The sequence below is a fragment of the Chiloscyllium punctatum genome, chromosome 1 (genome assembly GCF_047496795.1).
Source record: "Chiloscyllium punctatum isolate Juve2018m chromosome 1, sChiPun1.3, whole genome shotgun sequence".
In the NCBI taxonomy this organism is placed as follows: Eukaryota; Metazoa; Chordata; class Chondrichthyes; order Orectolobiformes; family Hemiscylliidae; genus Chiloscyllium; species Chiloscyllium punctatum.
In genome coordinates, this window is record NC_092739.1 from 24,821,541 (window position 1) to 24,841,801 (window position 20,261).

Below are 20,261 nucleotides of genomic sequence, written 5' to 3' on the forward strand. Positions count from 1 at the left end.
TTAAGGACCCGGAAAACATGATCAGAGACGTCACGTACCCTTGCACCTCGGAGGCAACATACCAAACGTGAGTCTCTCTCGCCCCCACAAAACCGCCTATCTGTGCCCCGAACTATCAAGTCCCCAATAACTATTGCTCTGCTCTTCTCCACCCTTCCCTTCTGAGCAACGGGGGCAGGCTCTGTGCCAGAGGCCTGAACCCCATTGCTTACCCCTGGTAAGATGTCCCCCCCATAAGTATCCAAAACGGTATACTTGTTCTTGAGGGGAACGGCCGCAGGGGGTCCCTGCACTGGCTGCTTCCTCCCAGTCCCCCTTACTGTCACCCATCTGTCTGCAATCTTTGGAGTTACTACTTCCCTAAAGCTATGACCCCCTCTGCCTCCCGAATGATCCTAAGTTCATCCAACTCCAGCTCCAGTTCCCTGACACGGTCCTGGAGCAGCTGGAGATAGGTGCACTTCCTGCAAGTGTAATCAGCATGGCATCCCTCACCTCAAACATGTTGCAAACATATCTTACTAAATGCATATTATTGACTACCTACCCCACTCCTCATACCTAATTCTAGCCCCATCTTATCACATTCTGTTTCCAGAACAACTCACCAGTGATTGGATATCCATCAAAACACAGCCATCTTCACATTCATGCAAACTTTAAAAGATCACTATGTACCCAGATGAGTACTGGCATTAGCTGCCCCATGTAGTTAGGGGAGGAGACAGAAGATGGGGAAGATGGTACCATGATTCTTCTGCAGGATCTGAAGCTTCTGGTTGTGGGGATGGGAAAACAAAGGAGAGGAGACCTCTTCCATGAGGAGTGGCAGAGAAGGTCATGCTAACAAACCATGACATCTCGGTACAAGGCTGCCACCTGGGTCATAGCCTTCTCCAGGGAGCAGAGAAACTGCCAGCAGTGACCTTCTGCTCTGCTTCAGCGTAAGGGCCATACTTTTCTCTCTGCTACCTCACACTCCCTCCATCACTGCTACAGCACTCACCTCCCACCTAGACTCATGCTCTATGTCACTCTTATTATCAATGGCAACATGTTCCCTCACCCACTCTTTCCAAACATCCCACACCATGACCTTTACATGATCTCTGCACTGCCTCCTTCAGTTTCCCCCACCTGAACCAACAGCCACACCACACACCTTCAGTTCACTTTCATTTCAACAACCCATAAACGGGCAGAGAGGGCTACCTAAGATTAGGATCCTGGGATGTCAAGACATTCATGTCCTGCCAATCAAGTAAATACCATCTTTCATTCCAATACTGCTCTCACAGTAAACCCACTGTCAATATTATTCACTGCACACCACTCCTAACCATTGACCACAAGCATTCTCTCTCTTTTGTCCTGCTGGAACAGCCAGTATTTCCAAACTCACCACGGTGAAATGACCAGTCTTCCCAGAAGTTACATCCCTGACCTCTGATGCCGAGGGTACTGAGGACTTGGAGGAAGCATCAGTAAGACTGCCTCCTGCGTCACTCACATACTGACTACTCAGTTGGGAAAGACTTATCCAGGAAGGTGTCAATCCACCACAAGATAAGCTCTGAGTGACTGGTTTCAGGCCTTTTGATGATGTTAGTTTCAATTCAGTTCTTGTTTATTGGTGGTTTCTTGAGCTGGCTGAACCTGAGGTGAGATGGTCACTGGGGTCACTTCAAGTCAATTTTTAAAAAATATTTCAAAATTGTTTTAATCCATGAAAGATCCCTGAGTATTAAAACAATCTAAAAACTGACCTCAAAAATTGATAGTTTATGTTTTTCCACAATGATAATATATTTCATTGCATTCCTAACGTGAGCCTTGTAGATGACGGACAGGCTTTCAAGAGGGAGGAAGTGAATTACTCACTATAAAATTCTCAGTCACTGGTCTGCCCTTGTGGCCATGGTGTTATATGATTGGTCCAGTTCAGTTTCTGGTCAAAGGTAAATCGCAAGTTGTCAATTGTGGTGTTATTTGATATCACTGTCAACAACACATTTCATCACTTTACTAATAATTGAGATGGATGGATGGAATAGTGACTTGCTGAAACAAATTTGTCCTTTTGATTTGGATAGGAGCTCTGTTAGTTCTGGAGTAGAGGTCTTTATTGATGGAAATGCCATTGATTGTTTAGGAGTAGGTGGTCATCATCGCTGGGGACCTGTGAGGCAAAAAGGTTACTTGCCACTTTTCAGCCCAAACCTGGACGTTGCCCATGTCTTGCTACGTTTGGACTAGGCAGGTGCTGGAGAATTAGAGTCAAGATTTAGAGTGGTGCTGGAAAAGCACAGCAGGTCAGGCAGCATCTGAGGAGCAGGAAAATCGACACTTTGGACAAAAGCCCTTCCTGATGGAGGCCTTTTGCCCGAAATGTCGATTTTCCTGCTCCTTGGATGCTGCCTGACCTGCTGTGCTTTTCCAGCACCACTCTAATCTTGCTACGTTTGGACTTTAGTGTGTCAGGAGTTGTGAATGATACTGAACATTGCACATAATTCAGCAAACATCCTCACTCTGACATTACGATGGAGTGAAGATCATTGAAAATCAACTGCTTCCCTCTTTTGAAATACCAGTAGATGTATATGTGCCTGAAAAGGTGATTAGATTAGATACCCTACAGTGTGGAAACAGGCCCTTCAGCCCACTAAGTCCACACTGACCCTCTGAGGAGTAACCCACCCACACCCATTTCCCTCTGGCTAATGCACCTAACAGTGTGGGCAATTTAGCATGGCCAATTCACCTGGCCTGCGGAGGAAACCAGATCACCCAGAAAAAACCCAAACAGACACAGGAAAATGTGGAAACTCCACACAGATAGTCGCCCAAGGCTGGGATTGAACCCAGATCCCTGGTGCAGTGGGGCAGCAGTGCTAACCACTGAGCTACCATGCCACTGATGTAGGAAGGAGAACTTTAGATTCCTGGGGCAGATTTTAGGAGAGGTGCAAGGTGATGGGTTACATCTGAATTGAGCTGGGGCTGAGTTCCTTGCAAGGCATTATTGCAAGAATATTTGATGAGGATTTAAACCAACTCAGTTTATATTAGAGACTAATACTGGGAAATGCTGGGAGAGGCAGACAACAAAGATAGAGAATAGTAGTTAATAGATGGAGTTGGAGTAAGGGACAATGTGATTATAATCTAAATCAGGGCTAACTGCGTGTATGTGAATGCACGGTGTATAGTTAATAAGATTATGGAGTTACAGGCACAGATTGCCTTGTGGGATTATGATGTTGCAGCAATAACAGAGACCTGTTCTAAGGAAGGGCTGATCTAAGTGCTAAAAATTCCTGGTTACAAGATGATCAGTAAAGATAGGAACCGAGAAAAAGGAGGAGGGGTTACGTTTTTGGTTCAGAAGAGCATTGAATATCAGAGAATGAGGATGTTTCAGAGGATACAAGACAGAACTGTTTTGGCAAATGCTTTGTGCAATATATAGAACACCAGCAAGGAATAAATCAGCAAGGAAATTACAGATAGTTGTAAATGTCATCGGATAGCTGTAACGGAGGGCTTTAAATACACATATATTGAGTGTGATGGTGGTAGTGTAAGGGGCAGTGAGGGATAAGCATTCCTAAATTGTATTTAGGAGAATTTCCTATATCAACATGTGTCCTGTTCAACAATAATGGAGACACTGTTAGACGTAATTCTTGGAAATGAGATCAAGTGGCAGTAAGGAACATTTAAGGGACAATGACCATTATATGATAAGGTTTGGGACGATGGTGGAATATGATAGTGGTCAATGCAGAGAAAAAACAATCAACTGACAAACAGCAAACTTCACTTGGCCAAGAACACAGACTGGCTGGATAGACTGGACCTATGGGTTTGCAGGAAAAACAGTAGCTGAACACCAGGCTACCTTCAAAGAGAAGATAGTCTGGGGCACAGTCGAGTATATTCCTTCAAAAGGAGAAGGTAGGACTAACAAGTCTAAAGTTCTCTGGATGTCAAAGGAGAGAGAATCAAGTTAAAGCAGAAAAAATGTGCTTATGACAAGTGTTAGATAGTAAATACGGCTGAGGACAAGGTGAATGCAAAAGAAGGGGAGGTTAGAAAGCAAATACCAGAAGCAAAGAGGAATTATAAAACAAAAGACTGACAGCTAACAGAAAGGAAATCCCAAAGTCCTATAAGCTCTTTAATAGTGAAAGGGTGTTAAAAGGTGGAGTAGGGTCAAATACAGCAAGAAAGAGGATTTACATTTAAAGGCAGGAAACATGGTTGCTTTGTTAAATGGGTATTTTTCATCTTTTTCTCTTGAATTACAAGGCAGATGTTGCCCATGCCAAGGTGACAGAAGAGCATTCAATCACCAGGAGGGTTTGAAAATGATAAGGAAGAATTTTTGTATAAATTGTTAGTAGTTACAGCTGATAAGCTATTGAGACTGGTTGAGCCACATCCAAAGTGCCAGTGTGACAGAAGAGCTTAGACACAGCAGCGGGTTTACTGTGATGCAACACAGGAGAGTGGTCTAAGAAATGGCTGATGAAGTTCAATGTGAGCAAATGCGAGGTCTTGCACTTTGGAAAAAAGAACACAGACATGGACTATTTTATAAACAGTGAGAAAAATTCATAAAGCCAAAGTACAAAGGGATGTGGGAGTGCTAGTCCAGGATTCTCTAAAGGTTGACTTGCAGGTTGAGTCCGTGGTTAAAAAAGAAAATGTAATGTTGTCATTTATTTCAAGAGGATTGGAATGTAAAAGCAGTGATGTGTTACTGAGAGTTTATAAAGCTCTGGTTAGGCCCCATTTAGAATATTGTGCCCAGTTTTGGGCCCCTCACCTCAGGAAGGACATACTGACACTGGAGCATGTCCAGCGGAGATTCACAAGGATGATCCCTGGAATGGTAGGCCTAACATACAGTGAACAGCTGAGGATCCTAGGATTATATCCGTTAGAATTCAGAAGGTTGAGGGGAGATCTAATAGAAACTTACAAGATGATGCATGGCTTAGAAAGGGTGGACGCTGGGAAATTGTTTCCATCAGCGGGGATAGTAGGACCCATGGGCACAGCCTTAGAATTCGAGGGGGTCAACTTAAAACAAAAGTGAGGAGACACGTCTTCAGCCAGAGAGTGGTGGGCCTGTGGAATTCAATGTCACGGAGCGCAGTGGAGGTCGGGACGTTAAATGTCTTCAAGGCAGAGATTGATAAATTCTTAATCTCACAAGGAATTAAGGGATATGTGAAGAGTGTGGGTAATTGGCATTGAAATGCCCATCAACCATGATTGAATGGCAGAGTGGACTCGATGGGCTGAATAGCCTTACTTCCACTCCTATTTCTTATTGTCTTATGGTCTTAACAACGGCTCTGAGAAATGGAGGAGGAACAAATGCTTTTCCAAACCCAGGAATAGCTGCTCCCTCCAGCTGCTGCTCGAGAGTATTAATGTGAAGCTCACTCACAGCTGAATGGCCCCTCGGAATGTGAAGGAGGGATAGAAGGAGCTGAATCTATTGCTTTTGATGGGAATTCCTCTGAATGAGTGAGGCCCAGTGACAGTGCAGACTGTGCATGTCCTGGGAACACCATCACTGAAGTATGTCAACTGCAGTGAAAGGAACTGAAGGAATGGCCATCCTATCCCAGCAGTAGATGGGCAGGTGCCTTGCAGTACACCTAGACAGAGTGTGGCACATAATGCTATGCTCTGCACACCAGAGTAGGCAAAGAGGTGAGGCGATGGACACTGAAGGAAGAGATGGAAGGGTGGGAACAGTCTTTTAAATGGAAAAATAAAGCCATTCAGCAGGAAGTATATCATCTGCATGGTAGAGCACAGCAGTGCCAAGTGCAACAAGCCAGACAGGAGTTACTTGACAGCTGTTTCCAGTACATGTGAGCTATGTGCAATAATCACACACTGACAGTGAATATGCTGTTGCTCAAAAGGCAAGCAGTGCATTTCTGTTCCAAAAGGCAAACACAGCTTCTGTTTGTTTTTAATTCACTTTTGCTGGAGGTGAATAGAAGTGAATGCTTTGAAGCAATTGAAGGCTTTTCTATTTGTAATGGTCCCACATTGAACAAAGATAAAACACTGGGTTTTGGGGAAAGACTTGGACAAAGCTGTCAGACGGGATGTGACTACGGAATGTGTAAGCCCAATGGCTTGATTCTTAAATAGCAAAAAATGTAATAACACTCGTACATGCAATGAAGTATCAGCCATGCCACTGACCTGCCCTGAGTAGCGTTAGTTTGAGATTGTTCTCCCACCATGCACATGGTGTAGGGCAACTCCGGATTGTCAACACTTGACTGGCTGCAAGGCTGGGCTTTGTTTGTGCCATGGATCCTAGGTTACTCTTGCAGAGGTGAGAAATTCCACCTGCAGAGAGTAGGAGAATATAAGGTGATGGCAGCACAATGGGGCAATATAAGTTGTGATGCATAGTAATGAGGTGATTTTGGGAGATAGCGGCTCATGCAGAGAAATGCTCTGTGAAACTTGGCAAACTGACCCTTAGCCAATTTCTGGTAAGATTCAGTTGAAGGATATTATTCTTGAGGATGTGTGGAAGTAGAGGGACCAAGCTTACATGCAATTTAGATCAGAGTGGTGCTGGAAAAGTACAGCAGGTCAAGCAGCAACCGAAGAGCAGGAAAATCGACATTTCGGGCAAAAGCCCGATTTTCCTGCTCCTCGGATACTGCCTGACCTACTGTGCTTTTCCAGCACCACTTTGATTTAAACTCTGGTTTCCAGCATCTGCAGTCCTCACTTTTGCCAAGTTTACATGTACGTCATTCATTAAGGGAGGCAAGACAGGTAGACAGAGCTGTTAATAAATACATAAATATGGATATAATGTTTAACAACAGTAAGGTTATGATTACCTTAGATAAGAAACTGATTAGACTTCCTCGCTTATGTGCACTGTTCTGGGTGCCACATATAGGCAGGATGTGAATGTCTTGGAGACAGTACAGAAGAGGTTAACGAGAATGGTTCCAGGTATGAGACACTTCAGTTACGAGCTAAAATTGGAGAACTTGGATTGTTTTCCTTGGAGAGGAGATGACTAAGAGATTTGATTGACATTTTCATAATCAAGAGCAGCCTGAGGATAGTGATTAAGGCGATACTGTAAATGGATGGACAATCACATGAAACAGTTTTAACATAAAAACCAAAAGAACTGCAGATGCTGGAAATCAGAAACAAAAACAGAAATTGCTGGAAAAGTTCAGTAGGTTGGCAGCATTCGTGGAGAGAAATTAGAGTTAGAACTGGGTCACTAGACAGCTCCCATCCATCATCTTATATATTTACTCCCTTCATGACTGGTTTATCCCATTTGCAAGATGCACTGCAGCTGCACACTGTCTTTATTTTACCTATCTAAGAAAAACGGCAGTGGTTCAAGAAGGCAACTCAGCATCACTTTTTCAAGGGCAGTTCGGGCTGAACAATGAATGGTGGAGACAATAGTAGCTGCAAGTTTCTCTCCAAACCACACATCACCCTGTTGCTTCAGTGTCACTGAAGATCCCGAAACTCCCTCCCTAACAGCATTGTGGATGTACCTCACCATCACCTTCTCAATGGCCATTGCAGATGGCGAACAATTGCTCATCTTGCAAAATTTGCTCACATCCTATGAATAAGTAATATAAAATATTCTCGTCCACTGGCCTGGTACTATCCGTGCATTAATTAAAACCCAAACGTTCTAGGATTACATCCTCCCCGATAAAGAACAGTAGTGATTCAACCACTGTGATGGCCCATTTGGACCCAGGAGCAGGTGGAGAATCATTTGATTGCTAGTTTGATTAGATTAGATTCCCTACAGTGTGAAAACAGGCTGTTCGGCCCAACAAGTCCACCCCAACCCTCCAAAGAGCAACCCACCCATATTTACCCCTGACTAATCCACCTAATAGCAACTTAGCATGGCCAATTCACCTAACCTGCACCTCTGTAGACTATGGGAGGAAACCCGCACAGATAAGGGGAGAATATGCAAACTCCACACAGACAGTTGCTTGAGGCGGGAATTGAACCTGGGTCCCTGGCATTATAGGACAGCAGTACTAACCACTGAGCCACCATGCTACGTGTATGGAAACAGGTCCTTTGGCCCAAGTCCACGCTGACCCTCCGAAGAGTAACCCATCCAGACCTGATTTGGAGATGCCAGTGTTGGACTGGGGTGTACAAAGTTAAAAATCACACAACACCAGATTATAGTCCAACAGGTTTAATTGGAAGCACACTAGCTTTTGGAGCGTCGCTCCTTCATCAGGTGGTAGTCTACCACCTGATGAAGGAGCGACGCTCCAAAAGCTAGTGTGCTTCCAATTAAACCTGTTGGACTATAACCTGGTGTTGTGTGATTTTTAACTTCGTATACCCAGACCCATTCTCCTATATTTACCCCTGACTGATCCACCTAACACTACGGGCAATTTAGAGCAGCCAATTCACCTGACCTGGTAATCTTTGGACTGTGAAAGAAAACTGGAGCACCCAGAGGAAACCCACACAGACACAGGGAGAATGTGCAAACTCCACACAGACAGTCGCCCAAGGCTGGAATTGAACCCAGGTCCTGGGCGCTGTGATGCAGTAGTGCTAATCACTGACCCACCGTGCTGCCCAAAAAAAAAATTTCTTAAGATCCAAACTTTGAAAAAGCAATATTCTCATCTGCCAGCCTGTACAATTGTAGGAGAATGGGTCTGGGTGGGGTGCTCTTTGGAGGGTCGGTGTGTGGACTTGTTGGGCCGAGCGGCCTGTTTCCATGCCGTAGGGAATCTAATCTAGCCAAACCGGTGATCAAATAAAAGGAAATAAAAGTGTCAAAATATCACTGTGGAAGGCCAGGGGTGTTAACTCAGTGCTGGAGATGGGTTTCCCCATCAAATAACCTGCTGCAGTGAGAGGGGAGGGAGGATGCCAGTTGGTAAAGGTGCAGAGTGAGGCCACCACTATGTGGTGCTGTAGAGCAGGTTGTAGTTGTGCGTTGCGTGTGGGGAATGGTAACTGCAGCAGGAGTGTAGCCTGGAAATTCAGTAACAACAGAGAGAGAGAAAGGTAATTCCTCAGGTATACTGTCTCTCGGGAGAATCGTCAGATGCATTAGACATCTCTCTGTGTGTTTTTTTTTTGGGGGGGGAGGGCGAGCTTGTCGCACGCTCTGACCCCATGTTTGCTGCCAGGGAGCAATCTGAGGAAGTCCTTCAGCAAGAGCTCACCCTGAGTGGGCTGCTGCTCAAATGGAGACTCGGTGGACATTTTGAGGCCTGGAGCAAAACAGAAAATCATCAAACAGAAAATGTCAACCCGCCTTCCAAACAAAAAAGGCTGCTTTTTTTTTCCAAAAAAAAATATTTCTGGTGGCTTCTTCATTATGTGTAAACTTTGCCTGTTGCACCAAAGGCCTCTGAGAAGACAGTTTTCTTTTTTTCTATATTAAACCTGTTCCAGTCACACTGCAATGTGTCTGAACAACTTTTCAAATTTAACCTGAAGGAAAGTACTGGGCCTAAACTGCACTTTTTTTGTTTAAAGTGTAGATCAGAGCACTATATGTATAAAACCCACAACCTGTTTCTGAAGTTATTTGTAGGTATTGGTTCTAATTTTATTTTGGTGCCAATTTTTAATTAAAAATGCAAAAACTAGGCCTGGTTGACTTAGAGTGGTTTTGGTAAAATTCGTTCAAAGAGTTATAATTTTGATAATAGTGTGAAGTATTTGTGGTGCCAACGATATTTATTTTCAAAATTGCAGATCTAAAATCTGCACATTAAGCTCTGCCAAAGTAATTCATTGGGAATGCACTTGTCGGTTTATCAGAGACCTAATCCTTTTGAAATGCTCTTTGGTGTTTTAAACAGTCATGATATTAGAACAACTGGACAAAATTGTATGTGTGTGATAAATATTTAAAGTCTGAGTTAAAATTATTTTTAACTTTTCTGTTTAACTTTCGCAATTAAGTCGTTGGTTTCTTCCTGGTTGAAATCATCTTAGTCTCTTGGGCTTTATCTTGTTTTCTGTTACAGTGTTGTGTTTTGAGTTATTTTTCCTTTGGATTGTGAAATTAATTTTGGTATCACTAGCAAAAGGATGTGCAAGTAATACATCACTGCATGGTAGCGTTTGTGATACTTTACATGTGAAAATAGAATTTTCATTGCTCTGAAATTGCTGAAGAATTAAAATGTAGAAGAAGAACCAGGGAACAGTGAAATGCTTTAATTATTTCATAAGTGAATAAGGTCATTTAAGTCCTGAGAGAACTTGAATATTCTGCTCCTTACAGTCATTAAATTCATTTTAACCCTTAACCTGTAAACTGCCTCCTGTCTTACTCCATACTTGATTAGCAACTGTTTTGAAAATTCCCTCTGGCATGTTAGTTGTCACCTGATGTTATTTTCATGAAACAAAGAATTTTGTTGGAAATTCACTTTAGTTGAATAACATTCAAGATTGAAACTTGTACTGAGCTACCAATGTCAGATCTGTATCCTCAGTGTGTATACAAGTCCACTCCCAACAAGTTAACTTTTATTTTCTTGTCTGGTACAAGGATTGCTGTTTGGCTAAACTTCTAAATTTCTGAATTCTGTATATTTTTAAAATTGAGCTTTGTGTAACAAGGAACAGTTATGGTAGTGAACACTCACTTCACAGTTTGAGTGGTAGCAGAGATAATCCAGGTTATTACAGACCTGTGAGCCTCATGTCAGTGGTAGGAAAGTTACTGGAGAAGATATTAAGGGATAGAATATACCCGTTTGGAAGAAAATAGGCTTATCAGTGATAGGCAGCATGATTTTGCGCAGGGAAAATCATGTCTTATAAACCTAATAGAATTCTTTGAAGAGGTGACAAAGTTGATTGATGAAGACTTTAGTAAGGCGTTTGATAAGGTTCCCCATGGTAGGCTGATGAAGAAGGTGAATTTGCATGGTGTTCAGGGTGTTCTAGCTAGATGGATAGAGAACCGGTTGGGCGACAAGAGGCAGAGAGTAGTAGGAGCTTCTCAAAATGGAGACCTGTGACCAGTGGTGTCCCACAGGGATCTGCGCTGGAACCACTGTTGTTTGTGATCATCAGCAAGTTTGCAGGTGACACTAAGATGAGTGGAGTAGCAGATAGGCTGTCAGAGAATACAGCAGAATCGAGATAGACTGGAGAGTTGGGCAGAGAAATGGCAGATGGAGTTCAAACCGGGCAAATGTGAGGTGATGCATTTTGGAAGATGCAATTCCAGAATGAACTATACAGTAAATAGAAAAGTCCTCGGGAAAATTGATTTACAAAGATCTGGGTGGTCAGGTCCATTGTACCCTGAAGGTGGCAACGCAGATCAGTAGGGCATGCTTTCCTTATTGAACGGGGTATTGAGATCAAGAGTTGGCAGGTCATGTTACACTTGTATAAGCGTTTGGTTTGGCCAAATTTGGAATACTGCGTACAGTTCTGGTCGCTACATTACTAAAATAATGTGGATGCTTTGGAGAGGGTGCAGAGGAGGTTCACCAGGAAGTTGCCTAGTATGGAGGATGAAAGCTATGAGGAGAAATTGAGTAGAATAGGATTATTTTCATTGGGAAGAAGGTGGTTGAGGGAGGACCTGATTGAGGCCTACAGAATCATGAGAGGTATAAACAGGGTGGATAGCAAGAAATCTTTTCCCAGAGTAGAGGACTCAATTACTGGGGGTCACGAGTTCAAAGTGAGAGGGAAAAAGTTTAGGGGAGATATATGTGGACAGTTCTCTACGCAGAGGGTGGTGGATGCCTGGAATGTGTTACCAGTAGAGGTGGTAGGGGTGGGAACGATAGCATCATTTAAGATGTATCTAGACAGGTACATGAATGGACAGGGAGCAGAGGGACACAGATCCTTGGAAAATAGGCAGCAGGTTTAGATAGAAGATCTGGATCGGCGCAGGCTTGAAGGGCTGAAAGGCCTGTTCCTGTGCTATAATGTTCTTTGACCTCCAAGCAGTTGCTTCGGTTAAACCTTGAAGACAGTTTGGTAACTGTGAAAAGAAAGAACTTGCATTGATATAATGTCTTTCATGTCCTCATGGGATTGCAAAGCGCTTTATAACAGTGAATTACTTTTCAAGATGTGGACATGCCATTGTTGGACTGGTCTGGACAGAGTCGCAAGTCACAGGGCACAAGGTTATAGTCAAACAGGTTTATTTAAAATCGCAAGCTTTCGGAGCACTGCTCCTTCATCACTTCAACTGACTTGTGATTTTAAATAAACCTGTTGGACGATAAACTGGTGTCGTGTGACGTCTTTTCAAGCCAGGGCTGCCAGTGAAGAAGGGTTGGAAGGGAGGAAACGCAGATGAGGCCAGTGCCAGAGGAGCAGAGTTCAAAATTGGAAACAAACAGAGAATGTTGGAGAAATTCCACCAGTCTTGCAGAATCTGTGGAGAGAGAAACAGAGTTAATGTTTGAGTCTGACACGACTCTTCTTTAGAATTGAAAGGTGTTAGAAGATAGTTTTGTTAATACTTTTGAAATCCTGTCAGAGAGAAATGTAGAACTTTTTGAAGATGAGTATACCATTTTCCAGCATCTTTTAGTTCTGAGAAAGTGATACTGGACCTGAAATGTTAATTCTGTTTGTCTCTACATAGGTGCTGCCAGATCTGCTGAGTTTCTCCAGCATTATATTTGTTTGTTTCGGATTTCCAACATGTGCACTATTTCGCTTTTATTTGAGAGTTCAGAATTGGAGTGGATGAAGAGAAGTCATGCCAAAGTCAGTTACAGAACTAGAAACAAGAGAAGTCACAAATGGAACTTTAGGATGGGAGTTTTAAATGGAAGGCATTGGGTACCGGGGCTGGTGTAGGTCAACAAAAATGATTTAAAAGGACTTGCTATACGTTAGGATCTGGACACCAAGTTGTAGATGAGCTGCAGCTTACAGTATTGGGATGTGAGTTTAAGTGAGTTTTGTGGAATCTGAACTTGGTAGCTGCAAGGTGATAAGGGGAAATGGGCTGAGACCTGGGTAACAGCAGGTGATAGGATGAGATGTCAATAGGCAGTCTTTGTGATGAGACCATATGCGAGAGGAAGTTCAGCTGGAGCTGAGTTGGATACCAAAGTTGATAACTGTCTGGTTCACCCTGAAAGAGGAACAGGAGAGGATGATTGAATTGGTATTAGTGGTCAGAGTTAATAGTTGTGACCAAAGGAAATGGTCTGGATTTTACAAGCAGTTGCAAAATGATGCTATTCATTGCAGACTTCGAATAAATGTTGCCTCTATGACGAGCAATCTCTGGTGGGACACCACAAAACTACATGGGAGTGTAAGTTGCCCCAGTCTCCTTGAATCTTCCTCACAATCTCTGGGTAGAAGTGGGTACTGCAGATGCTGGAGATCAGTCAAGATTAGAGTGGTGCTGGAAAAGCACAGCAGTCAGGCAGCATCTGAGGAGCAGGAAAATCGATAATGTCTGGGACTGTCTCTGAGACTAGGATTGGGAGTAGTGAATGCTCAAAACTATGGAAAATGAAATATAATGTGAACGAATATAAGAGGGCAGGAAGTGTGGTATCCAAGGGACCTGGATCCAAATCCTAAAGTTAGTGTGCAACAATCAATTAGGAAGGCAAATGGTAACACAAGGAAATTTGAATCCAAAAGTAAAATGTCTGGCTGCAAATATATTGGTGATACTAATGCTGGAATTACAGTGTACAGTTTGGCCTTCTTACCTAATGAAGGATATACTTGTAGAAAGTGCAATGGAGGTTCACCAAACTGATCCTGGTATAGTGGGATTGTCTTGTGAGAAGAGGGTCTTTTTTCCATTCATTGAAGGAATGTGGATGCCAAGGCCAGCATTTATTGGCCATTCCTAATTGCCGGGCAGCTGATAATGAGCTGTCTTTTCTTGAATCTCTACAGCCCTTGGCTATTATGCTGTTTGGGAAGGAATTCCAAGATTTTGACCCAGCACAGAGGAGGATGTTATGAGGGGGAATTGGAGGTGGTAGTGTTCCCGTGCATGTGTTGTCCTTCTGGATTGGGAGGGTGCTGCCAGGGGAGTCTTGGTGAGTTACTGTGGTGCATTTTGTAGATGGTTCACACTTTTGCCTCTGTCCATCAGTGGTGAAAGGAGTGACTGGTGAAGATGGTGGATAGAATGTCAGTCAAGTGAGGTGCTTTCCCCTTGATGAGTTGTGTTTCTGGAGTGTTTGGAGTTGCACCTATCCGGGCAAGTAGGAAGTATTCCATCACACTGCTGAGTTGTGCCTTGCCAATGATTGTCAGGCTTTGGGGAAACAGGTGATTTAGTTACCACAGAATTCCTAACTGCTGACCTGCTTTTATCAGCATTTTGTTTCCTGGCTGATGGTACCCTCCAGGGTATTGATAGGGAGAGCATTCGGACGGTGATACCATTGAAGGTTCAGGCACAACAAAGATTTTCTCATGTACGAGATGGTCATTGTCTGTGTGGCAAAAATGTAACTTGCCACTTGTCAGTCCAAACCTGGATATTGTCTAAGTTATGCTGCATATTGATGTGGACTGCTTCAATATGAGGAGTCACAAATGGGACTGAACATTGCAGCAAATATCCCCACTTCTGCCTTTACAATGGAAGGAAGGTCAATGATTGAAGAAACTGTGCCGATATTCCCTAGAGCTTCAAAGAATGAAAGATGGTCTCATTGAAATGCACAAAATCTTTACAGCCTGTGACAGCGTGGATATAGATGGGATGTTTCCCTTGACTGGGGAGGCTAGAATCAAGGAACATAGTCTAAGAATATGGGATAAATCATTTAAGACTGAAATGTCTAGCTATGAGAGACTATCCTTACGTAGTTGCACTCTTATCTCACTGCAGCCACAAATCACTTACAATGGTTTATCTTCTTTTTCCAATACCAGTGGCTTTGATGTTCCACAAGTATCTATCCTTTGTCCCGCCTATCTTTCATTTACATGCTGCACTTTTGCAACATCCTGCAAAGGCGCAGTGTTAATTTTCTCACTCTCAACTTCCAGCTCCATCTCTCCATGATTTATTTCAACTTCTCCAATGATCAGAATGCTCCAGTTTCCCTCCCTTTCTTTTTATTCATACTGCCAAACTCATATTCCAGGTTAATTTGCTGTCTAGTAGTTCCTGTTGGATATAGCTCCTGGATGAGCACAGGATGAGATCAACTGTGAAACGGTTCACAAATTCTCTGCCTTGACTCCTAAGTGAACAGCAGCCAATTGATGGAGAGTGATCAGTATCTGTGAACTATCACATTCTGATGTGTGTGCGTCATCACTGGGAGAGCAGGAATGCTGGCAGGGAATGCCAGAGCAAACACAAGTTCAGTACCTCTGCCTTGTACCTCAACACATTGTGCTTTTTACTGGGAATGTTTTCCACTAATCCCATGTGGAAAAGGAGTGTAAATTGTGGAATGTCTGCGACAAAGGAGATTGTTTAGAGGGTTTGAGCAATAGGGAGAGATTGAATAGGCTGGGGTTGTTTTCCCTGAAGAGTTGGAGGCTGAGGGGTGACCTTTTACAGGGGCACGTATAAGGTCTTTTCCCTGGGTTGGGGTGTCCAGAATTAGAATTATGTTTAAGGTGAGAGGGGAAAGATTTAAAAGAGACCTGAGGGGCAACTTTTTCACACAGAGGGTGGTACGTGTATGAAATGAGCTGCCAGAGGAAGTGGTGGAGGCTGGTACAATTACAATGTTTAAAAGACATCTGGATGGGTACATGAATAGGAAGGGTTTAGAGGGATAGGGGCCTAATGCTGGCAAATGGGACCAGATTTACTTGGGATGTCTGATTGGTCCAACTTGTCCATGCCAAAGGGTCAGTTTCCGTGTTTGCCAGCTCTATGATTGGAATGTTAAAATAGGACAACAAATTATAAGGTAGAGTGAGATAAGGCAAAGCATCTTGGTTTTTTATGTAAGACAAACTTGCAATTATGATTTTGAGATGCCGGTGTTGGACTGGAGTGTACAAAGTTAAAAATCACACAACACCAGGTTATGGTCCAGGGTATAGACCACGGAATAGTTTGGACTATAAAGTGGTGTTGTGTGATTTTTAACTTTGCAATTATAACATTGTGATCCCTTGGAACTTCTGGTTCTGTAGGCTGGTGTATTCAATCAGCACGTTTGATTTTGATAGCAAACAGTTCTGTGTGCTGTTTCTCAACCTGTGCTTTTGTAATGTTCACAGCTGAAAGTCCAGGCTCTATAACCAGTGTAAACCTGGGATTATTCCTCTGTCATATGGTGAACCTCTCCTATCTTGTCTTTTGTTCAGGTGATCCCAGTATCAGCTTTGCACCCGCTGAAAAGGGGTGGAGAGTTGCTTCGTTTTGAGAGCTTGTCCAGCGATATATGACTACTTGAAGGCTTCTCATTTGAAAGTGAGTGAAAAAATGGTTTAGATCTGATGCCTAAGTAAGGGAAGATAGTGGCTCAGTAATTTTGCACTATCATGTTTTACAGTGTTCTAACAAAATATAAACAATTCAAAGTCTACAATCAGAAGAACAAATTCTTTGTAGCTTGATTTTTGTTTTAAAATTAGCTCTATTTATCCATTAGCTAAGCTGGATCTATTGTGTAGATCCCCCAATCAGCTTCCAGTATACACTGATGTAGACCCGTACACTACAGAAACGGATCGTTTGATCCAACTTGTCTGTGCCAACCAGACATCCCAATCTGACCTAGTCCCCTTTCCCTTTCATGTAACCATTCAGTTGCCTTTTAGATGTTGTAATTGTATCTGCCTCCAACATTCCCTCTGACAGCTCATTCCATTCATGTGCTCTATCCTTCTCCTCCTGCACCACTCCCCCCTCCCCACATCCCAGCCCATCCTAATCATGGAAAAGGTTGCCTCTCAGGTCTACTTTAAATCTTTCCCTTCTCACTTTATACATATGCCCTCTAGTCTTTGGACTCCCCTGCTCTGGGGAAAAAAAGTCCTTGGCTATTCACCCTATCCTTGCTCCTCATGATTTTATAAACCTCTATAAAGTCATCTGATTAATTTCAGCTGGGGCAACTGTTTAGTTGCTGCAAGTGGTCTCAGCATCCCAAGGTTAAGGAAGGGAACGTTGTCCAGAGTTCATTCACCTGATCAATTTGTTCCAACAGAAGTGTACACGCATGATCGTCTGGTGAAGACAGGTAGCTGCAGTAGCTCCGTGATGGTTGCATAACCTGATATTCCCAATCATACCTCATGCAAGTGGTACCTCAGGGCAAGTGTACTTGGGCAAGGAGCCAACACCTTGGAAAAGAGAACATTATTGAAGGAAAGAAAATGATGAATAATGCCATAAGAAAGAACTAAGCCATTCAGATTGAATAGCAGAGTCTGCTCTGCTATTCAATCAATTTGACCTCATTCTCCTGTCTTCTCCCTGTAACCTTTGATTCCCTTACTGATCAAGAACCTATTCATCTCAGTCTTAAACACACTCAATGACTTGACCTCCACAGCCATCTGAGGCAATGAGTTCCACAGATTCACCATTCTCTGGCTGAAGAAATTCCTCCGTCTCTCAGTTCTAAAGGATTGTTCCTTCACTCTGAGGGGTGTACCCTTGGTTCCTAGTCTCTCTTACTAGTGGAAACATCTTCTCCATGTCCATTCTATGCAGGCCTTTTAATATTCTGTAAATTTTAATCTGATCCTCTTTCATCCTTCTAACCTATGTCAAGTACAGACCCACAGTCCTCACCTACTCCTTGCATGACAAGCCCTCAGGCCCAGGATCATTCTTGTAAACCTCCTGTGGAACCCCTCCAACATTAACACATCATTCCTTACATATGGAACCTAAAACTACTCATAATATTCCAAATGAGGTCTGACCAGAGCCTTTTGCAGCCTCAGCAATACATTTCTGCTCTTGTATTCTAGCCCTGTTGTGGTGAATGTTAACATTGCATTCGCCTTCCTAACTGACAATTGAATCAGCATGTTAACCTTCAGCGAATCCTGACCCAGAACTCCCAAGTCCCCTTTTGCTTTAGATTTCTGATGCCCTTCCCCTGTTTAGAAAATAGTCTATGTCTGTATTCTCCCTATCAAAGTGCATAACTGCACACTTTCCCATATTATATTCCAGCTGCCACTTCTTTACCTCCTGCCCTAGCCTTTCCAAGTCCTTATCCAGTCTCTCCACTTCCTCAGCAATACCTGTCCCTCCACCTACCTTTGTTGCATCTGCAAACTTAGCAACAATGCTCTCAGTTTCTTCATCCAGATCGCTAATATACAGCATGAATAGTTGTCCCAACACTGATACCTGTAGAACTCACTAGTCACTATCTGCAGTCATGAAAAAGACTCTTCTTTTGCTACTCTCTGCCAGTCAGTTAATCCTCCATCCATGCCAATACCTTGCCCCTAACGCCATGGGCTCTTATGTAGCTTTCTCCTGTGCAGTACCTTGTCAAAGAGTTTCTAGAAATCCAAATAGATCACATCCATTGGCTCTCCTTTGACTAACCTGCCTATTATCACTGCCAAAGAGCCCTAACAGATTTGTCAGACATGACCTCCCCTTGACAAGGCTGTGCTGACACCATCCTATCCACGCGCGTCCATGTATTCAGTGATCTCATCCTTATTAATGATCACTCAAATCTACCCAATAACTGAGGCCAGACTTAACGGCATTTGCTTTTCTGTCTTCTGCTTCCCTCACTCCTTAAACAGGGGTGTTACATCAGCCAGTTACCAGTCCTCTGGGACCTTCCCTGACTCCAGTGATTCCTGAAAGATTACCACCAATGCCTCCACAGTCTCCTCTGCTATCTCCTTCGGAAGCCTTGCACGTAATCCATCTTGTATGGATGATTTATCCACCTTCAAACCTTTTGGTTTTTCCAACACCTTCGCATTAGTGATGGCAACTTCACTCACCTGTGCCTCCTAATTCTTTTGAAGTTCTGGTATGTCTTCCACTGTGACAACTAATGCAAAGAACCTATTCACTTCCCTTGTCATTCCTTTGTTTCCCTGTTGCTATTTCTCCAGCCTTGTTTTCCAGCAGTCCATTGTCCACTGTTGTATTTCTCTTGTCTTTTTGAAGGCTATAAAAGGCTCTTGAAATTTTATTTTATAATACTAATTACCTTGCCCTCATGTTTCATCATACACTGCTTGCATTTAAGTACAACAAACAGAAATCTATGCTGACTGCCTCCCTTCTCATTGTTGTCCCTACCATCTGCTGTGCCTGAAGTTAGATTCCTGGCTGTTTCCATAATAGAATTATGACATCCGTTGTGGCTAAAGGCTCCAAAGCACCTATTTCAATTTACAATGGAGGAACTGGATTAATGAATAAACTGGAATCTTGTTGCTGTTGTAAACACCATAAATTAACGAAAGGATACCCATAACACTGGCATCTATGTTGCAATGGTGAAATTTTCCAAGTAGGTACAAAAAAAAGTGGACAGAACCTAGCTTGGAAAATGCAGCCAATTACCACTCCCTTAGACTGCTTTCTGTCATCAGCAAAGTGACGGAAGGTGTCATCGACCATGCTCAGTTTTGGTTCTGCCTGATCGCTTGGCTCCAGACTTCATTGCAGCCTCACAAAAGTGTTGAATTCCACAGTTGAATGACATCACAAGTTCTGAAAAGAGACACTGTAAGATAGCATACGATGACACATCCCTCCCAGATTGTCTCAACGCCTTCTCTGCTGGCTTTGAGCAGAATTTCGGCGGAGAGGTAACACCTTTTCCTTAAGTCTTGACGAACCTATGCCAAAGTCATTGCATCAGAGGTCAGATCAATTTTCCTTTGTGTGAATCGTAGGAAAGCGATGGGGCCAGACAGAGTACTCAGTCGCGTAATCAGAGCATGTGCAGATCAACTGGCAGAGGTCTTCTCGGACATCTTCAGCCTATCCCTGCAGCAGGCCACTGTCCCCTGCCTGTTTCAAGAGGGCCAACATCCCTGTGCCTAAGAAGGCTCATGCAGCATGTCTCAATTATTATCGCCCAGTGGTCATGAAGTGCTTTGAAAGGATGGTCATGGCATTAATCAACTCCAGCCTCCCCACTATTCTTGACCCACTCCAATTTGCCTATTGGACCAACAGATCCACATCAGATGCCATATCACTTGACACCAAGAACAACTACATAAGACTCCTACTCATTGACTACAGTTCAGCCTTCAAC

The 20,261-nt window shown here is 43.2% G+C and overlaps 1 protein-coding gene across 5 annotated transcripts in view; it reads left to right on the forward strand.

The window, feature by feature from the left end:
• The first annotated feature begins 8,991 nt into the window (after positions 1-8,991).
• Positions 8,992-20,261, forward strand: part of LOC140482401 (protein transport protein Sec24B-like) — a 115,769-nt gene continuing 104,499 nt past the window's right edge. For 4 of the 5 annotated variants that reach the window (XM_072579913.1, XM_072580076.1, XM_072580119.1 and 1 more), the window contains exons 1-2: positions 8,992-9,102; positions 16,363-16,468. The gene's annotated coding sequence lies outside the window, so the exon portion shown is untranslated. The remainder of the gene's footprint in view (positions 9,103-16,362; positions 16,469-20,261) is intronic. The other variant, XM_072579998.1, reaches the window with a different exon arrangement.